Source organism: Amphiprion ocellaris, chromosome 10, assembly GCF_022539595.1.
Source record: "Amphiprion ocellaris isolate individual 3 ecotype Okinawa chromosome 10, ASM2253959v1, whole genome shotgun sequence".
In the NCBI taxonomy this organism is placed as follows: domain Eukaryota; kingdom Metazoa; phylum Chordata; class Actinopteri; family Pomacentridae; genus Amphiprion; species Amphiprion ocellaris.
Window position 1 is genome coordinate 28464312 of NC_072775.1, and position 27008 is coordinate 28491319.

The 27008-nt window shown below is 39.9% G+C and overlaps 2 long non-coding RNA genes across 3 annotated transcripts; one reads left to right on the forward strand and one right to left on the reverse strand.

Annotated features, from left to right (window-relative positions):
• Window positions 1–13246: 13246 nt before the first annotated feature.
• On the forward strand, window positions 13247–14644 carry LOC129349866 (uncharacterized). Of its 2 annotated transcripts, XR_008603045.1 has the most exons (3): window positions 13247–13716; window positions 13819–14135; window positions 14219–14644. It is a non-coding gene; the product is annotated as an uncharacterized LOC129349866 (long non-coding RNA). The 2 variants fall into 2 exon arrangements; XR_008603044.1 differs by having other exon boundaries at window positions 13819–14644.
• Window positions 14645–15038: 394 nt separating this feature from the next.
• Window positions 15039–15850, reverse strand: LOC129349867 (uncharacterized). The gene is made up of 3 exons (XR_008603046.1): window positions 15795–15850; window positions 15428–15604; window positions 15039–15314 (listed from the first exon to the last, which is right to left on the reverse strand). It is a non-coding gene; the product is annotated as an uncharacterized LOC129349867 (long non-coding RNA).
• Window positions 15851–27008: the final 11158 nt, after the last annotated feature.

Genomic DNA, 27008 nt, shown 5'->3' on the forward strand with positions numbered 1-27008 from the left:
GCCAGTCAGGACAATATGCATGAATAAATTCTGGACTAAAGCTGGGTCATATTTCACACTTGATTCTGCTTCCTGAGAAGAAAACAGTATTTTCTGCCTCAAGTCTATTGCTCTTATGAGGAAAATCTGAGGAGACTCTTTACTGCTCTGGACCTCAGAGGTTGTTGCTTGTATAATTCTGTGGCACTTCTCTCTTGGTAGCGTGATCTGAGAATCCTGTGAAAAGCACACAGTGTAATGCCTTCTTTCCCTTCAAGATAGTTTTGTAGCTGCAAACCTGGTGTGATGGCACAAATTACAGCATCATTGATGTCTAATTCTGGGTAGCCTTTGATGAGCCCACTTTCAATTTGCCTGGTCAGAAAAGAAAAGGTTAGCTTGTCTTTTGTTCAGGTTTACCTATTCGGCCAGATATCTTAAAATCTTTGCATCATATATAATGTGATACTGCGCTCAAATTACTTACTGAAATTCTGATGCTTGCCATGGAGTTCACACTTTTGTTCACTTGTCTTGCACTGCATCCTCAGTTGCTTCTCATGTCACTCTGAGTGCCTCTACCTCTTTCTGGAGATTCTCCTGTTGGTCAGTTTGGCCAGAAGATTCATCTTCACTTGTTTCTAAGGTCATTTGTATGTTGGCCATTGTATCCTGAACACTAAGTAGGTATGACAGGCCCTCATCTTCTAGAACGGCTAGCTCTTCTCGTTCAAGATTTTTTATAACGTGAAATCAGCTGACCACGGGTTTTACCAGTCACATGCTCTTTAACACGTCCTGAGATCTGGGGTGCATCACAAAGTGCATCTACAGTTAGTGTGTATTGTGCTCCCGTAATTTCAAGCTGAAGCTTCTCTAATTCAGATTCCATCTCTCCCATCAGAAAAAAGATACAATCAGTAAAGCAACTGACTTAGTTGGCTGTTGCTGCTCCCTAGTGGTCACTTTGCTCACTTTAGGACACAGGTTGCCACCATCACCTTTTTGCTGATTCCTCGGTAGTTTGAAGGGATGGTAGATGAGAGGATTTCACTTACAGCTCAGGGACAGTCCTCAAGCCAAACATCCCAGCGATCAGTATTGAGTGCAATTTCTTCATATTATACAGAAAAGAACTCTACTGTATTAAACAAATACACGTAGAAAAACTACACATTTACTCACAAATGAATGCATTTGATCTTGATTCATGTTGTTTAACTTATCTCTTAACTAGCTTACAGACCAACTGAGTTGCTGTAAACTCTTCAGATAGTACAAAAGCACAAAACACAAACTCTAGAGGCACAGAAGACATGTCACAAACACGATTTTTTAAGTTTTACCATTTTGTGTCTAGCAGCAGTTACCTTAAAAAGAGGAGTAGCGAGGGGAGAATGGTAAGAAATACAGCACACTGCTCGTCCGCTTGCTCGTCTGGTGTTGAGAAAGGGAAAAGATGTGCGTTCACCCCCTGCTGAAACCTGAAGGCATTACTAGCAGATCGATGCACATTTCAACCCTATAGTCAGTTACTTGTATAGATATGAATAAGTAGATACGACACGCCCTTTTGAGCTGCGTGCCTATGGCGAGGCTAAGCTATGGGAGCACAGTTTCAGTGCATTCTGTTGATGTAGATGATGTGAAAACGGAAACAAGTATGCCGTCTCACTGTGCTGCATACAGTTACACACTGCATCGTACGATTGAGACAAGGAAACTTGGAATGACTTTTCATAGGTAAGAATAGTTTTTGGCTCTGTTTTCATTATTAAATCTTGAGAGCTTCCAGTCTATGAGAGCTAACTAGTTAGCCACTAGCAAAACACTAATGCGAGCTAGCAGCTTGACGACCAAATACCAGACGATTAATAGTAGCTGTAGTATAGTTGTACAAGCAGTAGTAGTAATACTAAAAGTACAAGCAGCAGTAGTAGTATAAGTAGCTATTAGAGTCGTAGATAGGGTTGCCACCTTTCAGAAATGAAAATAAAGGACACCCACCATGGCTCCTCAGGGCCACAGTTCAGTAAAGTTTGAAAGATATTCACAGTTTCGGACTTCCGGCATCAATAACTCAATAAATATACTTTGTCAAACCATAAACAATGCCTCTTTTCCATTGTTGTAAGGTAGACAATGTGCTACAAGCCCAGTTTTATCAAAAGCAGCTGTCTTTGAAGTTGCAGGAATAACACTGGTGTCAACAGGAGCCAGTTGAAGGCTGCAGTGATTTTGGTGACACTACAGTGTATAAGAGTGAAGTTATTGAATATTTGTGTCTCTTTGTTGTATCTTCTTGTGTAGCGATGATGTGAAGATGGTGAAGAAATTCTCTGCCGACACTGTCTTGTTTATATATCAAAGGTTTATTAAAACAAAGACAGCATCACAGACACCATGGCATGCCTGTGAGAGGATTCAAGACCAAATAGAATCACTCTGCAGAGCAACTGGTTCTCCTAGCTTATATAGGTGGGTTCTTCACATAAACCCAGCAGGTGCCTGGACATATGGTTACTGGTACCGCGGTGTCTGGACAAGCAATAGCAATAAAGCAATAAAACAATAAACTAATTTTAAGAAATCTGGTGTTTAACTTAGGGATTTTTAACATTCCCATCCCCTAACTTAGAAGGCCACCTGGAACAACAGATACCACATCTTCACTGTTGCAGCGGTTTTGCAATTTGCAGACCATACCTGTTCACAGCTGGCTGCTCACAGACACCAGTGTTATTTCTGCAGCTTGAAATACAGCTCATTTTGATAAAATTGGGCTTGTAGCACATTTTCTACAGTACAACGATGGGAAAGAGGCATCATTTATGTTTTGACAACCTATATCTAATGAGTTATTGATGCCAGAAATCCGAATCTGTGAATATCTTTCCAACTTCACTGAATTCGGGGCCACTACCACTCAAGGAGTGGTATGTTTAATTCTGAAAAAAGCATTTAGCCATACTTAAAGCTTCAAGTGCTTTATTAACATGAAACAAAGAATTTTGTATTGTTTTATGATCACAGGTTCTGTCTGAAAAGAACTGGCCTCATTTTAAACAGTGAAACCATACTAATAAAATCTCATGACCAACCAGCGTGCAGTACTGTATTCTGTAAAAACATAAACAACTGAATGCAGAATACTGTACAAAGAAATTCTCTACATACATTTTTTCCATCTAAATCTTAACACAATGAATGTATTAACTTATTTATGTGTGTATGCATGTATTTATTGATTTAGTTGTTTAGTACTGCTAACTTAGATTTCTGAGTGAGTTTTTCTTTAGATAGGCAAAGGCCATTTATTGATTACATATAGGCTATTAAATAAATGTTTATTAAAAACAAAAAAGCATTTAAAATAATAATAAACAACTAGGGCATTTATTTAGTCACTAAAATACTGTACAGTCTATGGCCACATCAGCATGATTATAAACATCCTCTGGTAAATTCACAACCATATCCTGTAGGAAATCTAGTTGATCACATCATGATGTCCCTTACTATATCAACTTCAGGAGATGATTGGGGATGAAAAACTGTGAACTGCTGGTTGGGTCCTGACTATTGTCATGTTTCTTACATGTTGGTCCCCTGATGCTGCCTTACTTCAGCCAGTCCATGAGCAACAGAAAACACGGTTTGCCTTGTACCCATTGCAGGGGTTCCACTCTTCCCACTCACGTCTGTACTTTTGCAAATGTTTTTGCTTCTTTGGACGTGGTGGAGTTTCAGGTGTAGACATTTTTAAACGTGCGGGTGCAGCAGTGTCTGTAACCAGGAAACCCGCGACAGGAACCAGGCAGGACCAGACAGGACCGGGCACACAGAGAATTCTGAGATCTATCTGCTGGACCTCGCAATGGGTCCTTGTTACATAGGTCTAAGGATGATGAAATTGGCTGTCCTTAATATTTCCTGTGTTTTATTTTGTTCATTATACAGTTTTGATGAGTGTGTGACAGACGTGCATGGGACATTTATGAAAATAAGCAACAATTTGGGTCCCGTATTGATTCAATATGGGACGCAACAATTTATTGTCAAATAAAGGACGATTCCGTATTTTAAGGGATGGGTGGCAACCCTAGTCGTAGAAGTAGTATCAGCATTTGTAATAGTATTACAAGTTGTAGTAGCAGTGCCAGTATCAGCGGCAGTAGTTAGTGTACTACCACTACTACTAGTAGTAGTCGCATTGCTATTACTATCACCAGTACTACCAATAGTAGTTATAAAGCCTAGCTCATATATATCCAGATTACCATCTATGTTCTTCCTCAAACCGATTTTATGATTGGGATTACAGGCAATTCTTTAGGACTGCCCTCAAATAATTGAAATGTTACTAAACAAGGTTATACTTATCAAATTAAATAGCTTTGGTCTCCAGTATATTGGCAAATTCAGTTCTTTGTACTTAATTTATTAGCATGATTTCTTTTTAAACATGTTGTTGTGTACATACTTATTTACTTCTCTGTCTACGTTTCTTACTCCATATAGGTTTCCCAAAAACTATGGGCTGAGGAGGAAATGGGGAAGTCGCTCTGAGGAGAGAGGGGTTTGCTGCAAATGACGAGTGGGTGCTCTGCAGTGATCATTTTAAACCTGATGAGTTTGACAGGGCTGGGCAGATTTGCCGGCTTAGACCTGGGGTCCGTTTCACAAAGCAGGTTCAACAAACTCTGAGTGTAACCCTGAACTCTGAGTTGATGTCCTCTGAGATACGAAACGGAGTTTCCGGTTCCAAAACCTCAGAGGGGGTTGGTTTAATCAACTCGGAGTAGTTCCACCCGGAGTTAAGCGCGTGCACCACAACTATAAAAACACAGCATCAGTGGGGCCACGAGTCGATGAGTCACCATGGCAACGGGGAAGTGGAGGGCTGCATTTTTCACCCCACATGAATTGGAAATCTTAATGCACTCATATGGCAAGTTTGAACACCTTTTTAGAAAGAACTGCAACACCACTGCAGCTGCAAAACAGGGAGAAGGCGTGGGAGAACATTGCTGCCCGGGTCAATGCGAGGGAAAACTGTTTGAATGGTAGCCTATTAAGTTATTTAATTTAGGTGCAATCCCGCGGGGGAGAAGTGCATGTGGCAGCCGTTTAAGATGAAATATAAAAACACTCCCTGGGAAATCCTAAAAGAAATTAAAATTACTAATCCCAGTCTGAGGTTGCAGCACAATGTCATTAACAGAATATGATTTAAAATTAATTTAACAGATCTCGACATCATTCACCTGCAATCCTGTGGAACTCCTCCTTGATGACTGACAGGTTTATGTCCAGGGAAAATGAAAAAGATGCATAAAAGCCATTTCAGGGCCAGGCACACTTTTCTGACCGCCCTGTAACTGTATAGTTGCCTTACTTAAGTGCTCTGCATCTCCGACATTATACAAAAAAACTTCCATTTGCGCAACACACAATATCTGCTGGGATGTCAGAGCATGACTGTGGTTGGTAATGTTGCAAATGTAAGGATGGATTAGGTTGTGCAAGTAGATTATGGACTGTGACGTGAAACGGTGCCGCGCAAAAAGATAATTGTCTGGAAATGCAAGAACATCTATGCGCGGTCTGAAAACAATCTCCCAACAAATATTTAACTCTCCATGCAGTAATGCTGCTCCTTCATCCACTGGATCGTTAACGAAAGGACATGACATTTTGACAGCAGAACTAGGCTACGCCAAAACTCGCCTGCTGACTGAATGAATGAATGAATGAGGAAATCAAATAGCGTGTGTGGCTGAAAGAGGGTGGAGACAGAGAGAAACTCGAGGTTTACTGAGAAAAACCTGGTCCCAACCTGGTTAGAGTCAGAGAGTCTGTTACTATGGTAACTGACCGAGAGCTTAAGTTTCCTCTCTTTGTGAAACAGGCTAGAGTTACCCCTCTTTCTCTGGTTTGAGTTACCTCCCTTTGTGAAACAGAAAACTTTGAGTTTCCTTCATTTCAGGGTTAACAGACCCAGAGTTTTCACTAAACCTGCTTCATGAAACGGACCCCTGGTGTCATTCCATCAGTGTTTAACTTCTCGGCTCATCTTTGAAGAGTAGGTGCATCCTTGACAAGGATGCAGCAACTCAGTTTTATTGAGTTGCATTATTTTCATGAAAATGTACAGTTTTACGGTTTCTTTATACATTAGATGACCCACTGTGACCCAATGCACACTTATTATTCACCCTACTTGTGTTTGTATCTAAATAAATAATAAATATCTGCTTGTATCCCTGCTTTCATGCTATTAGCATTTATATGCTCATTATATGTCAATTGTGTGTATGTCTAAGTATTTTAAATTATTTTTGTTACGCTTAATGATTCAGTTCAATGTACCTGTGTCTTGTAATTAGCAATAAACTCTATTCTATCTCCAAGTGATATGTATATAACAGCCTACAGCTGTAGATAGAGAGAGAGAGATAAATAAATATAAATTATTATTTGATTACCTTTACAATTAAATCTTTTGATCTAAAAACATTTTCTATATATGTATATTTTTATCTTTCTCTTTTTTGTTCATATAGCTATTTAAGTATTTACAAAGTGAAGTTTACATTTATACATGTAATGGCTGAACATAAAAGTGTAGTGTACTAAGGAGCAGAACATTCCAGAGAAACACACAAAGATCCAAAGATCCTCTCCCAAAGCTGTAAATTTGGTAAGACCCCATTTCAGGAGACAGCTAACCCAAAATTCACCTCCAAATGGAACATCTGCTGATTGGATGTTTACTACCGAAAGACCACTCACGGCTCTCTTGGAGACAACAGGATGCCTCCTACCTCCACTAGAATCTGATAAGGGTCATAAAGTGTCAACTGTGAGGACAACCACACTTCTGTAGGATTGGCATTCTGACTTTCTGTTCTCCCAACCTAACACACAGAACTTTCTACACAGGAATGAATAGAACAATTTAAATCAGAGCATTAAGGAAATGCACCATCATCGGAATGATGATCTGGACTCAGTTTCTGATACCAGATGATCAGGACCAGTATGGAAGAAGAACACATGGAATCTGAAGTGTTTGTGGAAGATGCACACATGATACACAAACACCCCCTCCTCTCTCTCTGTTACAGACCACAGCCATAAAAGACACAGAGAGACTTTTCACTCTAAGCATATACTCTCCCTATATCTTCTTTTTGTTATTATTAGTGAATGTATATGCTTTTGTGTGAAGTTATAAGTTTAACTTCATGTAGCCTAAAGTCTACAATTTATAAGTTTATTCTTATGTTTACACATTTTATTCTTATCTCAGGAACCATATGAGATAAACGTGTTGTGTTTGGTGTCATTTTAATCATTTATTCGGTGTTATTTCAGATCTGTGATCACCATAAATATTGAACAATTGGAATTCTACATTTAAGAAATGGACTAAGAGTTAGTTTTAAAGGTATTTGGCCTCTGATCTCTCCTGGACAGTGAAGCTTAACACCACCTACTGGGAGGAACACATCCATGATTGATTAGATGCTGATTTGCATTTGGCCCCAAAGCTTTCTATATAGAGGAAAGTAACTGGAATGCTACTTAGTTTTTAGTTGTTTTAAGTTTATTTTTTTTAGTTTTTGGGTTTAGTTTTTGTTTAAGTTCAGGCCTTGTTTTTGACCTTTTTGAATGTAACTTGGGCTTTTAGGGAAAATTCAACTTGGGCTTGTAACTGTTCTTGTGAGAATGGGCTATTGTAACAAAGGATCTTAGAAAAATGCAACTTTTAGAAGAATGCAACCGGACTTAAGAATTACTTAAGAACTACAACAGCACAAATATTTTCTTGATAACTATGAGCTTTGGCTCTTAGTGTTTTTACTCTGGCAGACTTTTGCAATCCACACCTGCCGATGTTTCTTCTGCGTTCCTGAACGAACTCATCCAGCAGCTCATCACAGCTCCACATCATGCAATGGCCTCTCTCTCACTATCACAAAGACTACACAACTATTACTTTCCTTCTGCTAAACGGGTGAATTTACAAATTATAATTTGTTTTCCAATTCCAAAATTCATCACCTTTTCTACCAACTGCTTCCAGTGACAATCACAGTTCATTAGTTTATCTGCATTTATTTGCTGTCTGTTGTTGTCATGTCATTATTGTTTGTTTGTAGAATTAGTTAAATGTTTGTGTATAATTGTCATCTGTTCTACCGTGTATTTCTTTGTTTTGGGAACTGGAGGTCAATGAAATCAGAGTTTACGACTTTCAGAATGAGACTGACCAACTTCATTTAATCAAAGTCCTTTTGAGACTTAGCTTAAATTGATAATTTCCTCAGGCAAGCTGAGGATGGTGCCCCTAAATTAACAAGTGCAATTTTTCATCATAAAGTGTAGTTGCCACACATTCCGCTACAAAAGAGTTCCTGGCCTCTAGACCTAGAGAATAAGATAACTAAAATTGCAGGCTACTTTGGTAGAAAGCCTTTTTGCAGTTTTAAAAATTTTTCGTTAAATGTTCTGTATTAATAGCACATTTTGACATTGACAATAAAGTAAACCACATGAAAATCGGTTGAGAAATGAGCAAATTTTGATTTATTATCAATGTACATGGATTGCTTTTAATGGGAACGTTTCCCCCTCCAAGATGGTCGCCACGTAGGCACGTCTCTTAGCCTGCTGCTACAGCGCACGCGCGAAATCAAACCATGCATAAATTAATCCGTATCACTACTTACTATGTGCCACATATACATAAATTCGGTTTACATGTTACGTTTTCCAGTTTTATCAATGTTAGTACTAGAATCTGATTTAAACATCCTATTCACCTACTTTTAGCATTTGTTCAATCTCAAAATCCCACAACAAAAACCTGAGTGTTATGGTGCGTGTCTACTAGATGCGATTTTCCTGCATGTAAACATGCTACATCTGAAAATCGCACACTTGGTGGGTGAGTCATTAGCAGGCCACAACCTTGTCATGTGACAGCGCTTGAGCTTCAGTGGGCGCTATATGACTATGCGACAACACTTTCAGCTTGACGGTCCAGCAGGCATGTCTGAAAAACACAGTAGCTTAGCCGCAAACTTTCCCCTTTTATTACTAGTGAAGGTCACCAGTGATCTTCGCTTGAGACAATGGACTCGTGTCTGCACTTGTTCGACTGGATCTCAGTGCTGCATTTGATACAGCATCTTATTACAGAGACTAGAACATTGAGATTAATGGAACCACACTAAACTGGTTTATGTTACGAGGAGGGGTCGGAGAACCCAGGCGCAGACAGAAAATGTCAAGACAGGCAATATATAAATGAAAGAGAGCTTTTATTAAAAAAATAAGAACCAAAACTAATACAGAAAAGGGAAAAACAGACTGAGGGGAAACTAAACCAAGCTGACTGTCAAATGGTCTTAACCTCAAATAAAACTTTAACAAAACAGCAGAAAAGTAGCAAACAGGAAATTACTCACAAATGAGAATACTGGTGAAGGAAAACACAGAAGTGAGACTAACCAAACTAAATACAACAGGGGTGGAATTACTAAGATTTCTACAAACAGGACGTAATCTGAAGGGAAACAACCTGAACAAACTAAAGACACACTAAGGAACCAGGGAATACTCACAAAAACAGGGAGACTAACATGGCAGACAGGGTTGGGAAATCTGGGAGCAGAGCTAAAGCAGAGCAGGTGGTAGACAAAGCAGAGGACAATGGAAATCCAGGGGGAAGGACAAAGTCCAAGTGTGGGGGATCTAAATCTAAGTCCAGCAGGGAGTGAGTGAATGAGCTGAGTTTATATATCTGGAGGTGTGATTGGGAACAGGTGAGTTGAGTGAGCTGATTGGCACCCCTGACATTCATCTCAGCAATCATCAGGCAGCAAGAGCAGGAGGGTGAGTGAGAGAGAGACAAGGGAGTCAGGCAGATAGACGCAGAGACAGACAGATGCAGAAAGAGGGTGCCAGAGGGACAAGGACAGAGAGGCACATGCAGGAGAGACAGACACAGGGGAAGAGTGAGGGAGAGAACAGGGAGAGACAGATGACGTAGACAGGAAGAAGGAGGGACAAGCAGGGAGAAGGAAGGAGAAGAACAGAGGCTGGAGCAAAGATCATAACAGTTTAAATCATATTTATCAGACAGATTCCAGTTTGTACACACCAGAATTAGTTATGGAGTTCCATGGGTGTGCCAGGACCGATGTTATTAACTTTGTACATGCACAACAATGCTTAAATTGTCATTGTTGTGCAGATGACACCCAGCTATTTTTGTCTATGAAACCCTTTAAGACCCACCATTGTGCAAGACCGCCAGGACATATGTTTACATTGTTACATGCTGTAGTGCCATTTTTTGGAGTATTTTTATTTGCTTTACATCAAAATAACCCTGATATCCCAAATTTTAATAATATGTATTGACTTACATCTTAACTACTACAAAAAATTGATTAAAAGTGCAATACACCTTAAAAAAATGAAAATCGTTTTTGTTTTGTCACATACATTTCAAAATACAGAAATTGCATAGTTGTATCCCTCAAATTTGTAAATGTAAAAAAGTTGCACAATATCCTTTGGAACCACAGGAAATTTATTTGGAGTCTGTACATCACTTGCTTTTTGAGATATGGTCAATTTTGTAACCTGTAAAAAAAACCGAAAATAAACAAAACTGCAAAATTTGCAAAGAGACAACATTAACATCAAAACAAATTATTTACAATAGTGCAATCACATTTCTAAGTTTGCCAGATACTTACAAACACACATATTTTATGTACAAAACCATGGTCAGACCATAAAAAGTGCATTTGAAAATAAAAGAAAATCGTTTTTACTGAGTTGAATCAGAAACCGGGGTATGATGGTGCAAGAGTTCTGCTAAACAAGATGCCCTTAACCCCTTTAAAACCTTAGAAATAAACAGTAAAATCATAAAAAAAAAATCAATCCTGAAGCTGAGAGGAAGCCAGTGTTGAGAGGCCAGTGCTGGTGTTATGTGATCATGCTTTCTTTTCCCTTAACAAGAGCAGCTGCATTTTGTATCAGCCGAAGTGATGACTGCTTGACACCCACATACAAAGAATTACAATAGTCTAACGGCGTGATAATAAAGGCATGAATAACTAAAAGTCTTAACAGGAGAAAGTTACTTTTGACAACTGAGCTGAGCTGTCTTTCAAACCCCAAGGAGCTGTCAAAAATCACAACAAGGATTTTTTCACAAAATCATTCTTATAAAACCAAAGGACCATATAGATGGAACTAAAATGCAAACTCAGGATGCAAATCAGCCTCTTTTCTGACTTTGAGAAACAGTTCAGAATCTCATTTCTGTAGTTGGGGTTAGAAAAAACGGTTTAATTTGGCCAGTTGTGCACAAAATGTACTTGAGCTGCTCGTCCGGAGACAGATTCTTGACTATTAAGTTACTCTGCTCAGGTGTGGCTTCGAACGGCAGTAACTACACAGCGTGACTGACTCTATAATTTATAATGTGTTTCTGCAAAGGTGAAATCTCATAGAAAAATATTAGGGTTTCATCATCAAACAGTGCAAAACTTTTCTAGTATTTTAATCATTAATGTGTGTCACTCGTCACTCATCAGTCTTTTTCTTCTTCATGGTGAAATTCAGGAAATGTCAATGAAATTCTCTGACCCAAAGCTATAAAATATCATGTAGATGGTTTTGTATTACTGACTTACACTGTGAAGCATTGTGCAGCAGCAGATTGCTTTTAGGTGCCACTCAGAATAGCAGTCAACAACAGTGTTTTGTTTCTAATTTGGTGACATCCTTAACAGTCTGAGTTGAGTTCGGGAGGGTCAATATAAAATTGCGGGACTTTTTTGTAACATAGTTGACATTTTTGCTGTTTTCAGGCCTAAAATCAAAATGGCCGCCTATAACCAAACACCACATGGCATTTTAACAGAAAGATTCTTCTAAAATATCATATATACAATTAAGTAAAATTGAAATTGAAAGTTATTTATAAAGATATTGTAGTAAACCTGTTGACATGCCATAAATCCACACTTGACTCACACACTATATTAAATAACTCAGAAAGCCTTGGAGTCTTTCCAGTCTTTTCTTCAGAAGGAAATGACATCATGTGGAGCAGGTCATGTGATTTGGAATTAACACACTTCCTTGAGAGGTGTTTCTCAGACACAGACACAATTTGTTATTTTCCATATACAATTTGATATATTGCCAAAAAAGAAATATCTGTCATGATTATCTCAACTTAATAAAAAGAACACAATCAAAACAATTTTTGAATAAGCTCATTTTAATATTGTTTGGCTAATTAGAAGGTGGTTGTTACTAAATTGGGATGCTTATTTAGTTAACATTTTAGTGATATCCAGTTATTTTTTTATTAAGTGATTGTTTCCATAATAAATAATTCTGGAATTTGTAAAGACATGATCATGATGAACATCAAAAACATTAGTTATTTTTACTTTTAATTAAAATATATGCAAGATCTATCCCATGGACTTCAAAAGCCCCTCAATTATATATTGAACTGGGAGAAGGCTGGTTGGTTCCACAGACAGATGGATGGTTTTATAACCAAACAGTTCTGGTCTGCTGCAGCTGAAGACCCTGCAAAGCCAAAATTGGAGGCTGCTTCATGTTGTTTGCCTCAAGTAACACGAGCGCATGTCTAATGTGATGAAAACCTTAGTTAAACACAATTTAGATCCTTAGATTTCCTCAAAAGCATTGCTTCTGTTCAGTAACACTTGCAAGTTAATTTGTAATAAAGAAATTTTTAGTTAAATCTGCTAAATGTGCATCTTTGCACTGACATTTTTATTTTCCCTGACCTTTCTGCAACAAATGTGATTCTTTTGATTCCTGTGTGTAAGCAGACAAAGATAAAGAATAACCTGACCAGGTGCATGAAAACATTGCCCTCTCCTGGGGTCCGTTTCACGAAGCAGGTTTAGTGAAAACTCTGAGTTTGTTAACCCTGAAATGAGGGAAACTCAGAGTTTTCCGTTTCACAAAGCGAGGTAACTCAAACCCGAGACAGAGGGGTAACTCTAGCCTGTTTCACAAAGAGGGGTAACTTAAACTCTCGGTCAGTTACCGTAGTAACAGACTCTATGACTCTAACCTGGTCGGGGCCAGGTTTTTCTCAGTAAACCTCGAGTTTCTCTCAGTCTCCGCCCTCTTTCAGTCACACACGCTATTTCATTTCCTCATTCATTCAGTCAACTGGCGAGTTTTGGCGAAGTCTAGTTCTGCCGTGTGTCAAAATGGCATGTCCGTTTATTAACGATCCAGTAGATGAAGGAGCAGCATTACTGCACACAGAATTAAATATTCGTCGGGAGATTGTTTTCAGACCGCGCATAGATGTTTTGGCGTTTCCGGACAGTTATCTTTTTGAACGGTACCGTTTCACATCACAATCCATAACCGACATCCACAACCTAATCCGTCCTTACATTCACAACTTTACCAACCGCAGTCATGCTCTAACGTCCCATCAGATGTTGTGTGTTGCGCTGCGGTTCTTTGCAAATGGGAGTTTTTTATACAACGTCGGAGATGCAGAGCACCTCAGTAAGACAACTGTATGCAGAGCGGTCAGAAAAGTGTGTCTGGCCCTGAAACGACTTTTACCGATCTTTGTCGTTTTCCCTGGACATAAACCTGTCAGAGCCATCAAGGAGGAGTTCCACAGGATTGCAGGTGAATGATGTTGAGATCTGTTAAATTAATTTTAAATCATATCCAGTTAATGACATTGTGCTGCAACCTCAGACTGTGATTAGTAAATTTAATTTCTTTTAGGATTTCCCAGTGTGATTGGCTGCATTGATGGCACACACATCCCCATCACAGCTCACAGCTCCCTCACATAATGAAGCTGATTATGTGAATAGGAAGTCCATTCACAGCATAAATGTGCAGGTAGGTTAGAGGTAGATTGACTACGGTTTCAAAATGTTAAAGACTGCATCATAGTTCAACATCAGTCATTCTCTGCACTGTCAAGATCATATGTGATGCTGCATACATTATTTCCAATGTGGAGGCCAAGTGGCCTGGGTCTGTTCATGACTCGAGGATTTTTCGAGAGTCTAACCTGAGCAACAGACTGCAACGTGGTAGGCATCCTAAAGATTTTCACAACTTAATTCACTTGTCTCCCTCCTTTAATATACTCCAATGTATCCACTATACATTACAGGAGAGTTTGATGGCCTTCTGCTGGGTGACAGGGGTTACCATGCCAACCTAGTCTGATGACCCCATACCCTGACCCTGAACCAGACCCCCAACAGAACTTCAACCGGGCTCACTGCAAGACGAGAGCCCTGGTGGAGGTGACCATAGACCTGCTGAAAGCCTGTTTCCAGTGCTTACGTCACCTCAGGGTGACCCCTGAGAGGGCCTGTGATATTATTGTGGCATGTGTTGTTCTTCATAATATTGCCACTATTAGAGGAGAGCAACACCCTGCCGTACAATTTGAAGACCCAGATGATGACCTCATCCACCTGCCAGCTATCCAGGATGGCAGAGCAGTCAGAGACACTATATGCAAGAATCACTTCAGAGTTTAAGTCTCCATCATCACCACCACAGCAGTCAAATAAACACATGATACACATTTCATTTGGTCTTCTTTATTTCCTACAAATAAAAGAGCTAGTTTAGTTCATGTTCCAGTAGTTAACATAATTCACCTGTGACCTGCACCCACCTCTAACTTGTGCTCCAGTATTTCAATTTCCAGATCTGCCTTCTTAATCTGGTGGTCCAAGTACTGCATTTCTTTATCTGTTTTTTGTATTTTTCTCAGCAAGTGGATTTTGTATATTTGTTTTGCTGGTAACTGGGAATACATAAAGGACATTAAATTATACAGTTGCACATGAATTCCATGGACTGAACCTCTGGTGTTTACTGAACATCCATCTCACTGTGTGAATCTGTGCAGTGGAAGTTGAGGAAGCATCCTGCTGCTGTCCAGCCATGTTCTGTTAAGAAGGATGAGAATGTGCAATACTTCAGTGTAGGCTAAATGCCAGTCTATATTCCACCAGAATGTTCAGAAATGTGAATGGGAAGAGAACTATCACTAACATACCTCTGTATGCCTTTCTGGATCCCCCTCTGTAAAGGCAGCAGACACAGTTTCATCCTCTTCATCCTAGATGAGTGATATGTTTCAGTGGACTTAAACTACCATTTGGCAAAATCTTTGGAGTATTGCCTACTTACAGTTACAAGGTCTGTTGTGGCGTGAAGGGGCTCCACCAGGCAGATAGTACCATCAGAATCTGTTGGGCCAAAAGAAAAAAAGACCCAAAAGAGAAATGAATATTTGTATGAATATGCTTGAAAACATTCCATATATACATATACATGGGCTACACACACACAGACATATTACATTTTATAAAAGCACTTGTGTCTTGGGATGTGGTCTCAGAGGATGAGCTCCCTCCAGGGATTCCCTCAGCCACTGGCCTTCCCAAATTCTGGCTTAGGACCAGCTCCTCTGCCTCCGTTACAGGTGGTGGTGCTGGGCCACCTCCCTTTTTACAGGCATCTCCTTTCTTTCTGTTGGCTGAGTAGAAGTATGTGTTAGTTTAAATAGGCTTAATTGTTTGACAGAACATGATATGGATGCAGACATTTAGGCTATGTGTGGGATAGAACCACTGTACAGTCAAACAGCCACCTAATATTTAGGTTACTGTACGATGTAAAACATGATCAAAATGAGGTAGCTCCATGAGATTATGCCGACTTCTTACCTGTTTGAACAATGTTTTTATATTTCATCTTCAGCTGCTGCCACGTGCGCTTCACCCCCGCGGGATTGCACCTAAATGAATGAACTTAATAGTCTACTATTCAAACAGTTTTCCCCTGTAATATTATTGTGATTTAAACTTACGCATTGACTCGGGCAGCAATGTTCTCCCACACCGTCTCCCTCTCTTTTGCAGCCGCAGCGGTGTTGCACTTCTTTCTAAAAACGTGTTCGTAGTCGCCATATGAACGAATTAAGATGTCCAGTTCAAGTGGTGTAAAAAACGTAGCTCTCCGCTTCCCTGTTGCCATGGTGACTCGTCGAATCGGGGTTCCATTGATGCTGTCTTTTTATAGTTGTGGTGCACGCGATTAACTCCGGGTGAAACTACTCTGAGTTGATTTAACCAACTCAAATCAGCCGTTGTGAAACCGAAAACTCTGAGTTTTCTATCTCAGAGTAGATCAACTCAGAGTTCAGGGTTAAACTCAGAGTTTGTTGAACCTGCTTCGTGAAACGGACCCCTGGACTTCTGTTGTCATTTAGGTGTTCCAGCAGGTCTTTATACAGAACACAGTGCAACACAGTCAGAGGTGAGTTCCCCAAGCGTTAGCACATAAAGCGTAAACTAAGCTAAACTTAATATATCAGCAAAAAAAATTAGAATAAAAAATAAAAACAAATTTTCTAAAAAATAAAAAAAAATGCCTTTCTACCTAAAAGAAAAAAATAATGTGATGTTTATCTTAGAATGATTGAATACCTACATATAAGCAACAATTTAAAAAAAGGAAACCAAGTGTCCTATTGTGGCCCTCGAATCTTGGGCAGGTGTAATTGCTCAAAAACCTTTTTCATTGTAAAAAAGAAAAACATTATCTCTACCTACCTCCTCTGGTTTCAACGCCTTCTTGCAGAATATAAAGGTGAAAGAGAAAGAAATATGCACAGCAGTTAATCATTGTTCCCAGTGGAGTCATAGCTTTTGAAGGTTCAAACAGTCCCAAGAAGAACGGAGCAAAGTTTTTGATTTCATTTCACAGCTGATGCACTTATCTGTGGCCTTATTAATAAAATTAATAATGTTTTCTTCATTATAGTAAAATCAGTTTGTACAGCATAAGACATAGAGAGAAATTTTCGCAAAAAAATTCTCCCAGAAATACTTCCAGCGGTTGACTTGTTACCAGTTTTTACAAACATCAAGACGGTGCAGCTCATGTATCAGAATATATTCATGTTTTAATGCTATTTATCAATTTGTGTTAATTTTAAAGCAACAATAGTGTTTGAAAAGCCAGAGTTTTAACCTGTTTGACTCATCGTGACTTTTCTGTTGTGTTAACTTTCAAACAACAATGTTTATTTTGATTCCTGATACAGTTTTAAATAGTTTTTTTCATTCAGTAGAAAAAATATTGTTTGCCTCTATGTTTAGAGGAGGTTTTGAGGATTTAAGAATCACACTCACAACAGCCCTAAGTGATTTTAGATACTGTTTCACAGTATTTTCCATTTATTTTTCTGATTGTAATATCTGACAAGCAGTACACCTGCCACTTTTCATAACAGACTACAGTTGATAGTTGGAAAAGCTAGAGTGTGCTGTGTGAAAGACATGGCAGCAACAGTGTATTTCAAAAATAAACACCTTTTCTGCTGCTGGACAAAAAGGCACATGTGACATTCTAAAATCCTCCTGATGTCACAGCCAGGTACAATTGTGATGTCACATTCCGACATCATCAGGCAACAGCATAAACAGGGCAGATTCAGATCAAATCAGGCATTCGGTTAGTTAGAAATATCTCCATGAGACACAAACTAAGCCACAGAGTTGAAGGACAACGAACCTCGAGACAGACTAGTCTTCTACAGACCCAACATTTTCACAGATCTTCAGAGAATCTTTGCTTGTGCATCATGGCTCAAAGATTCAACCAAAAACGGCAACAAGGATACGCTAAAAATCCTCGCCACGGTGCTCACCAAAACCAAGCTCAGGAACTGGCTGAGCTGCGAAAAGCCTTGGAGGCATGCCAGGCTGAAAACCAGCATCTGATGGAGCACAATCACCACCTGGAAGAGCACATCAACATGCTTGTGGATGATAATAAGAAGATGAGTGAGAAACTGAACCAGAACAACACCCTGTTCGGCATTAAGGATGCTCTTGTGACAAACAGGGAGGTTTTGATTAAAGAGCTGAAAGAGCTGCTGAAGGCTGAGAGGCAAAGATTCACCAAGTCCAGCAAGACCAAGGATCAAGAGCTGAATCGGCTGAAGGAACAGCTCAGACAGAAGGAAGAAGAGATGGTGAGACAGCAGAACCAAGAGGAAGTGAAGGAGACAGTGCAAGAGTCAAAAGACCTGGAGGACAATACTGTACTGCAAAATGAAATGATTGAGGAAGAAAGAGTGCAGGAAGTAAAACACCTGCTGGAAGATGAAAACCTGCAGGAAGGGGAAAAAGTGCAGGAAGATGACAAACTGCAGGAAGTAAAAAACCTGCAGGAAGATGAGAAACTGCAGGAAGATGAGAAACTGCAGGATGACGACAAACTGCAGGAAGAAAAACACCTGCTGGAAGATGAAAATCTGCAGGAAGAGGAACAAGTGCAGGAAGATGACCAACTGCAGGAATTAAAAAACCTGCTGGAAGATGAAAAACTGCAGGAAGAGGAAAAACTGCAAAAAGACGACAAACGGCCAGATGAGGACAAAGACTCAGAGGAGGAGATAAAAGAAATTGAGGAGGAACAGGAAATCCCGGAGGTGGACAACCAAGAGGTCCCTGTCAAAACCAAGAAAAACAAGGGATTCTTTGGTTTCTTCAGAAGACTGATGGCAGGAAAGACAGAGGAAGAGAAAAGGAGCAAAAAAGAAAAAAAAGAGAAACATGGCCGTTGGAGTTGGTTACACTGAAGTTCGACCATGACAGCAAGTTGAGGAGGCTGCTCTTTCATCCTCCTCCCCTCTTCTCCCTCTCCTCACCCTTTCTCTATCCTCCACCTCTCCATCCTCCACCTCTCTATCCTCCACCTCTCCATCCTCCACCTCTCTATCCTCCACCTCTCTATCCTCCACCTCTTCCATGACTATCCACAACCATTTCCATCTCCTCCACCCTCATCCCTCCTCTTCTCTTGGATCCTTCCACCTACTTCTTTCTCCATCCTCACTCCCTGTCTCCTCTCCATCACTCCTTCTCTACCTTTCTTTCTTTATTCCACCCCTCTTCCATCTCTATTACCCCATCTCTCACTTTCCTTTCACCCTCTATCTCTCTCAAAAACATTAAAAAAGCCAATAAAAAAGAAAAAAAATAATTCTAATTGTAGTTGTTTGAAAGTAAGAACAATATCAATTGAAAAGAAAGCAACAAGTTATCTTTCTGCATGTTTCTGCTTCACTGAACAAACATGACTTAATCACAATTCTAGCTGTTGTTGTTCAAAAATTCACAATTCACTTCATGCAGTTTGTTGGCTGAACAAAAGTTCATTAAATTAAATTCAAAAAGGTTGATGCAAATAGTTGTGTTATATTTATTTATTTTTCAAACATTTCAAACATTGCTTTCTAGAGTGGATGGTGCTCAGAGTTAGAATTAGATTATTGAGAAAACTTTCACACCCATGAGAGTGAGTGGAGGAAATTCTCAAAAGCCTTTTACATGTCTCTGTTGGTCTTTATGTCAAGTTTGTACTATCCTTTCATTCATAATAAGCTTTTGTTTGTCATCTCCTCCTCCTAGTAGTTGGAGTTGGGATGGATAACATCTAGTCCAGTTACTATACCAGTGCTTTTCAACCTTTTTCGAGCCAAGGCACATTTCTTTGGTTGAAAAAATCCCGCGGCACACCACCAGCTGAAATGTTAAAAAAAATGCTTATATTAACAATATAAGTGTTATATTGTTAATATAAGCATTTTTTAACATTGAAGAATGACGTTATAACGTCTTGAATAGGAATCAAATAAACACTAAGAAAAAAGTATTTTATAATCTTTCATTATTCACTCAGTGTGAAACCTGGGCCTGTTTGGATGAACACAGAGCTGATATCCTGGCAGGAATCGATGAAAGACACACACGAAGCTCTTCCTCCACAGCTCTCAGTCTTTCTCTGTTTTTAGTTTTTACAGCAGTCAGGCTTGAAAAGCTCACCTCACACAGATATGTTGTGGAAAATGGGAGCAATGTCAAAATAGCTTTGTTGGTCAGCATGGGGAACTCCTTGGCAGCTGCCAACCAAAAACTGTCCAAAGGTAGATCAGCAAAGCTTAGCTTGAGGCCACGATCTTGTCTCAGTTCAGTTAGTTCCTCCTGCTCCTGTAAAGTCATGTCCTTTCCAACAGCTGATGCTGAGCTGAATGGGTGCCTAACCCAGTCAAGGCACTCTGTGGAGGCTGAAGAGAAATAAAATGACATCTTCTCCTCAAGAGTTTTCAAATGTTTAACTATTATCTCACACAGTGCAGCAGTATTAACATCTTGCCATTTATTGGTGAGTGGGAACATTTCAAGATTGCCGCTTTCCACATGTTGCAGCCAGAGTTGCACCTTTGAACGGAATCCATTTATTTTATCTGTACTTGTAAGCAGGTTTTCATTTCGGCCTTGCATTCGTGTGTTCAGTTCATTGAGATGATGAAAAATATCTGCCAGGTATGCCAGCCTTGCACACCACTCATCACTTGCAAGTAGCTTTACGTAATCGGACCCCTCATTTGTCAGAAACACTTTAAGTTCCTCTGGCAGCTCATACACATGGGCCAGCACCTTGCCGCGCGGCAACCATTGGACCTCCGTATGAAACAGCAAGGCTTTATGCTCCGCTCCCATTTCCTCACACAAAGCCGCAAATATGCAACTTTTCACAGGTTGTGACTTTACAAAGTTTACCGTGCACAACATCATCCAACACAGGAACGAGGTCTGCTGGTAAAGTCTTGGCTACGAGGGCTTCGCGGTGTAAAAAACAGTGCGTAATGATCACATCCGGGTTTTTTTTTCTTCGCTCTGCTTACAAAGCCTTTGGTCCGCCCGACCATGGCTGCAGCTCCATCTGTGCAGACACTCGTACAGTTTTCCCACTTAAGTCCTCCTTTTTCCAGATATTCTGATGTGACCCGAAAAATTTCCTCTCCTGTTGTTTTTCCTGGCAAAGCCTTGCAAAATAGAAAGTTTTCTCTGATTGTGTCCCCATCCACAAAACGCACATTGGACAGGAGTTGAGCATGCCCACTTATATCAGTAGACTCATCGAGTTGCAACGCAAATTTATTACTTATACGGATCTTGTCCAAAACCACACTTTCGATGTCTGCAGACATCTCATCAATGCGTCTGGAAATTGTGTTATCTGAGAGAGGGACTTTGGCTATTTCTTTAGCCGCTTCGGGTCCGAGCATCTCATTTACAATGGCTTTGCAGGCGGGAAGTATTAATTGCTCTGCCACAGTGTGGGACTTTTTTGATTTAGCCACAAGTTCAGCGACATGGTAGCTAGCTTTGAGGGCTCTCTCGTTTACCTTTGCGGTTTTTCTCATGAAAGTTGCTTGTTTCTCCGTGTGTTCACGCAGGCGAACAAAATACTCCACATTTTTGTTTTGAAGTGAAGGGTGTTTTGTTTGGAGACGGCGTTTAAGCTTACTTGGGACCATAGCACTGTTGGAGAGCTTTTCATCACATACCAAGCACAACGGAGTCGGTGCCGTTGCATCTCCGGTAAAAGTAAATCCAAATGAAAGATAGCTTTCGTTGTATTGCCTCGCGCCAGAAACTTTGCTGGACGTCTTTGCTTTCTTTTGACCTCCACTCATACTAGGGCCTTCATCTGGGTCCAGATTTTGTCCAGGGTCCAGTTCAGAGTCAGCATTTTTCCTCTTCAAAAACTTATCCATCACTTTCACTGTCGTCCTGCTATCCACAATGCCACCGTCAATACCACCTGTCGCTGCATCCATGCGTCACTAATTCGCTTGTCTTCAAGCACAAGGCAATTAGCTACCTGCTGCTGCTGCCACCTACTGGTATGGAAGAGTACTACATGATTACTCTGCCAGGCGCGAGACCGCATAGGCACACAAATTGGATAATTTCCCACGGCACACCTGACAATATCTCGCGGCACACCGGTGTGCCGCGGCACAGTGGTTGAAAAACACTGCTGTAGGACAACTGTAACTGTAAAGACATGTGATACAATTAGAAATCCTATTTCTTCCCTAGTCTATATTCAAGTGGCCTTGAGCAAAACTGACATTGACTTTTTAGTTTAAGTTTTTCTTTGATAGTGTTTTTATTTTTGAATATGGTTTTATTTTATTTATTTTCAAGTGTTTTATTGCCCTGCTCTTTTAATATTCTTCTTGATAGAACTATGTTTATGTGTGTATATGTGAATGGTACGTGTATCTTATATACATACCTACTTTTATTTATAACCATTCAGCACTTTGTTCGCCCGTGGACATTGCATATGTGCCATATAAACCAAAACTGCAGCATTCTGGTGGATCACCACATTCCATTGGAACAAGCAAACCCCTCCCATTGGTGGGTGAAGGGTCTGCTTGAAACCACCCTGGAAGGTCCAAACATCAAGATTCAAGATTATTTATTTGCATGTCCCAACTGGGCATGTAGGGACATGGTTTATATGGCACATATGCAATGTCCACGGGCAAACAAAGTGCTGAATGGTTATAAAAAAAGCAGGTATGTATATAAGATACACATACCATTCACATATACACATAAACATAGTTCTATCAAGAAGAATATTAAAAGAGTAGAGCAATAAAACACTTGAAAATAAATAAAACTATATTCAAAAATAAATACACTCTTAAAGAAAAATTTAAACCAAAAAGTCAATGGCGGCTTTGCACAAGGCCACTTGAATATAGACTAGGGAAGAAATAGGATTTCTAATTGTATCAAAAGTCTTTACAGTTACAGTTGTCCTACAGTACATGAGAATAGGCAGTGTGTGTTATTACAAAATCATGTGGGTATCCCTTCACATTTTCTGTTGGGCTGATGCTGATGTTTGATGTTGTGTGTGTGTGTGTGTGTGTGTGTGTGTGTGTGTGTGCGTGTGCGTGTGTGTGTATATATTGTTGGCTGAGTAGAAGTCTTTGTTAGTTTAAATAGGCTTAATTATTTAACAGAACATGATATGGATGCAGACATTTAGGCTATGTGTGGAATAAAACCACTGCACAGTCAAACAGCCACTTAATATTTAGGCTACTTTACAATGTAAAACATGATCAAAATGAGGTAGCTCCATGAGATTATGCCGACTTCTTACCCGTTTTAAAAATGTTTTTATATTTCATCTTAAGCTCCTGCCACATGCCCTTCTACCCCGCAGGATTGCACCAAAATGAAATAACTTAATAGTCTTCCCCTGTAATATTATTGTGATTTAAACTTACGCATTGACCCGGACAGCAATGTTCTTCCACGCCGTCTCCCTCTCTTTTGCAGCTGCAGGTGTTGCACTTCTTTCTAAAAACGTGCTCAAACTCGCTTTATAAGCGCATTAAGATTTCCAATTCAAACGGTGTAGTCCTCCGCTTCCCTGTTGCCATGGTGACTCGTCGAATCGGCGCTCCATTGATACTGGCTTTTCAGAGTTGTGGTGCACGCGCTTAACTCCGGGTGAAACTACTCCGAGTTGATTTAACCAACTCAAATCAGCCGTTGTGAAACCGAAAACTCAGAGTTTTCTATCTCAGAGTAGATCAACTCAGAGTTCAGGGTTTGTTGAACCTGCTTCGTGAAACGGACCCCAGTTCTTGGAGATAGAGAGGTGCATGGCCTGGGATGCATTTATGGGTCGGTAGCAGGATTTTGAAGTCAATCCGGAATGAGACAGGGAGCCAGTGTAGGGAATGGAGAATTTGGATTACGTGGGCATATTTACAGGCACTCAACAAGATCCTGGCAGTGCAGTTCTGGATAAACTGAAGCTTCAGGATGTTTTTACCAGGAATCCTGATGAAGAGCCCATTGCAGTAGTCCGACCTTGAGGAGATAAAGCACTAGCGGGCTACTGGTGGGTCACATCACAGGCACTTATCCTTTAGTCCTGTAGAGCTGTTGGGCCAACATAGTGGCTTGGTCACAAATGTTCTCTTTTATTACAAAAAAAACTTCAATGAAAAGTATTTCTGACAGCATTTGAGGTGAGAAATGCCATGCAGTTGCATAATCTGTCCTAATTTTAGTTCAACAAAGGCTAGATTAGAGGTTTTATGAAAGTTTTACGAGGCATTGGACTGCCGCTCGACGCATCTCATTTGCATGAAGTTGAGGTCAAGGCTACTTTATGCAAATGAGGTGAGGGCAGCTCGTGGGCAACGTGATGCCCTGTCGCTTGCATGTGACATGACGCTTTCAGAATGCAATGTGGGGCATGTCACATTGAGACAATGAATGGAAAACGTTAAACTTACAGATCCTGTGCACACATATCATGATCCTACCCACAGCCTGCCTGTGCCTGTCACCGGCCATTCCATGGCATTTTCAGTTTAATACCCCTGTCCTCAAGTTTTGTTAGTGTTGCTTAGTTTATTCTTATTAGTTTTCCTGACATCCCTATTCTATTGTCGGAGTTTTGATTGATTTGTGATTACTTTTTAGGTCAATAAAACCTTTCGTTTATTCTCTACCTGTCTCCACCTCTTGGGTTCAGACACCTGCCGTGACACAATCTTAGTAAACTGACAAATCATTATGGTGATGATATGGTCAACAGTATGTTAATTTTGAACGTAGTTTGATCTAGTTATAAATTAAATTTTCATTGCTTTTGGTAACATATTTAAAATTTCTGCAGATTATGGTGTTGTGATTTTACGATCAAATAAGTGTTTTATGGAGGAAAAGATTACCTGCAAATATTTATACAGCAGATATTTTTTCATATGTGTCTATATGAGAAGAGGAGGGTTTCTATACAGGAATACATGACAAAACAAGAGTCATATCAGTGCTGGTATAGGGCATAGTATCAGTAAGACTTTGGACTCTGCATGTATCACTCTGCTTTACAGTTGTATTTAGGCAGTAATATGCATTCTACCAGACAACCAAACAGAGCTCAACAGCATCAGCTGCTACATGGACTTTGGGCTGGTTTAAACTGTTATGTCAACGAGCCTCTGGTTAGCCACTCATGGTTAATATTGCAGTACATGCAATTCATCAGTTATTACTGTTTTAAATTGTGTTGTAAAAGACATCAGACGACCAGTGAAACTTAAAATATTATTAACACTAATTTCAGACAATTTCAGATAATTAAAAAAAGATATATTTATCAAGGGTAAGTGTGATATGATGCTGTAGTCTAGACACAGAAGCAAATAAAGAAATCAGGATCTGAAATCTGACTCATTCATTTGCGAGTGACAAGGATCAAGGAAAGTTTTTCATGTTCAATAAAGAAGTGTTCAATAGTGAGAACATGTAAATTCCACACAGAACGATCCCAGACTGAGACTCGAACCAAGGACCTAACCACTGCAGCTCTGTGCAGCTCAAACAATAATGTAAACAAAAAAATTCTTAATGTTGCAGGTCTGAAAGCCTGCTGAAAAATCACTGGAGACTATCCATGGAGAGCAGGAAATGATGGAGCAGTGAGTTGTTTAATCAAGCTGTTAACGCAATATAGTTGCACATGCAGTGAAAACTGTCAGCAGATTCTCAAACCATGATCTGAGTGACCTAAACTGCAGACACTGACGACGGGGGTAAAATGAACAAAAAGCAAGCTTTAATCCAAGTTGATTGCCTAAAAGCAAGCCAAAATTCAGATGTAAGAAAAGCCTAGGGAACAGTCAAAAGTAAATAAAAAAATCTAAAAAATAAAAGCATGGAGTAGACAAAGGCAAGTGATGAAGAAACATTGCAGGCTGTCTATCTGGGCACACAGTTAACACAATGAAGATCGCACAGAGAAAAAGGGCTGGGACACTGGCGGGACAGCACAAAAAGAACTGGGAAAGGGTGGGTACATATACACTAGGGCAAGGAAGACAATCACACAAAAGCGTAGCAAATAGGGTAGAGCAGGTGATCACACAGGTGGGAAACACGTGTCTTTGTCACAAAAAACAATCATGCATTCTTTCATAAACCAATTATTGGCCTTCTGGAAACATGACAGAATCTGCTAGGTCAAAAATGTACATGCAACAATTTCAATTATTAGTTTTGGTGATATAGAAATCTGTGTTAATGAGATGTTTTTAATAGAACAACCTCCTAACTCCTCATGAGTGATTATAACTGACTGCAGCCGATGACTCCTCTGAGCCAATTTAAATACGATTTGATACCAACAATGCTAATATTTGGTTAAATGTCCCCTGACAGTTTTCACTTTAGTGAGGCACTTTTATTAGTCACCCACAAGCTTCTAGTTAGTTTCTGGTGGTAAAGTTGATCACTCCCCTTGACAGAATTTGTGCAGTTGAGCCAAATTTGTTGGCCTTCTTGGTTCTTCAGCACAGTTCACAGGTTCTCTGTGGGGTTTAAGTCAGGACTGTGGGGAGGCCAGTCTAAAACCTTAATTCAAGCTTAATTCTAGGCCAACTTTCAGGCAGATAATGCTGGCCAAAAGCTCAGTTCTTGCTTCTTCTGACTACAAGCTCTTCTCCAGAAGGCCTTTTTGTAATCCATATGATCAACAGTGAGCTTTGGTTGAGTCTTAAGGGGCCTGCTTACTCTCAGCCAATGGTATTGTAAAACATACTTGACTGTGGAAATTGACACCTGTGTCCCAGCAGCTTGTAATTCATTACAGAACTGTTTTTTGTTGTTGGTTAACTCTTGACCATCTGTCTCTGGCAGCCAGTGATAGCTTGCATTTTCTTCCTCGTCATGGCAGTAACACAACTGTGCCATGCCCTTAATACTTGCAAACAATGGTTTGCACAGAAGATTTTGTTATCTGTAGCTGGTTTGAAATGGCTCCAAATACCTTTGCTGATTTGTCCAAGTCAATGATTTGCTTTTTCAGATCTGTGCTGTTGTCCTCAGACTATCCCACTGTAGAGTTTGTGGCTGAGTGAACAAATCTATCAACTTGGCCCTATTTAAATTGGCTCAGAGAAGTCTGTAGTCAATCTTAATCACTCACAAGAAGTTAAGATGCTATGCCACTAAGAAAACTGAAATGACAAA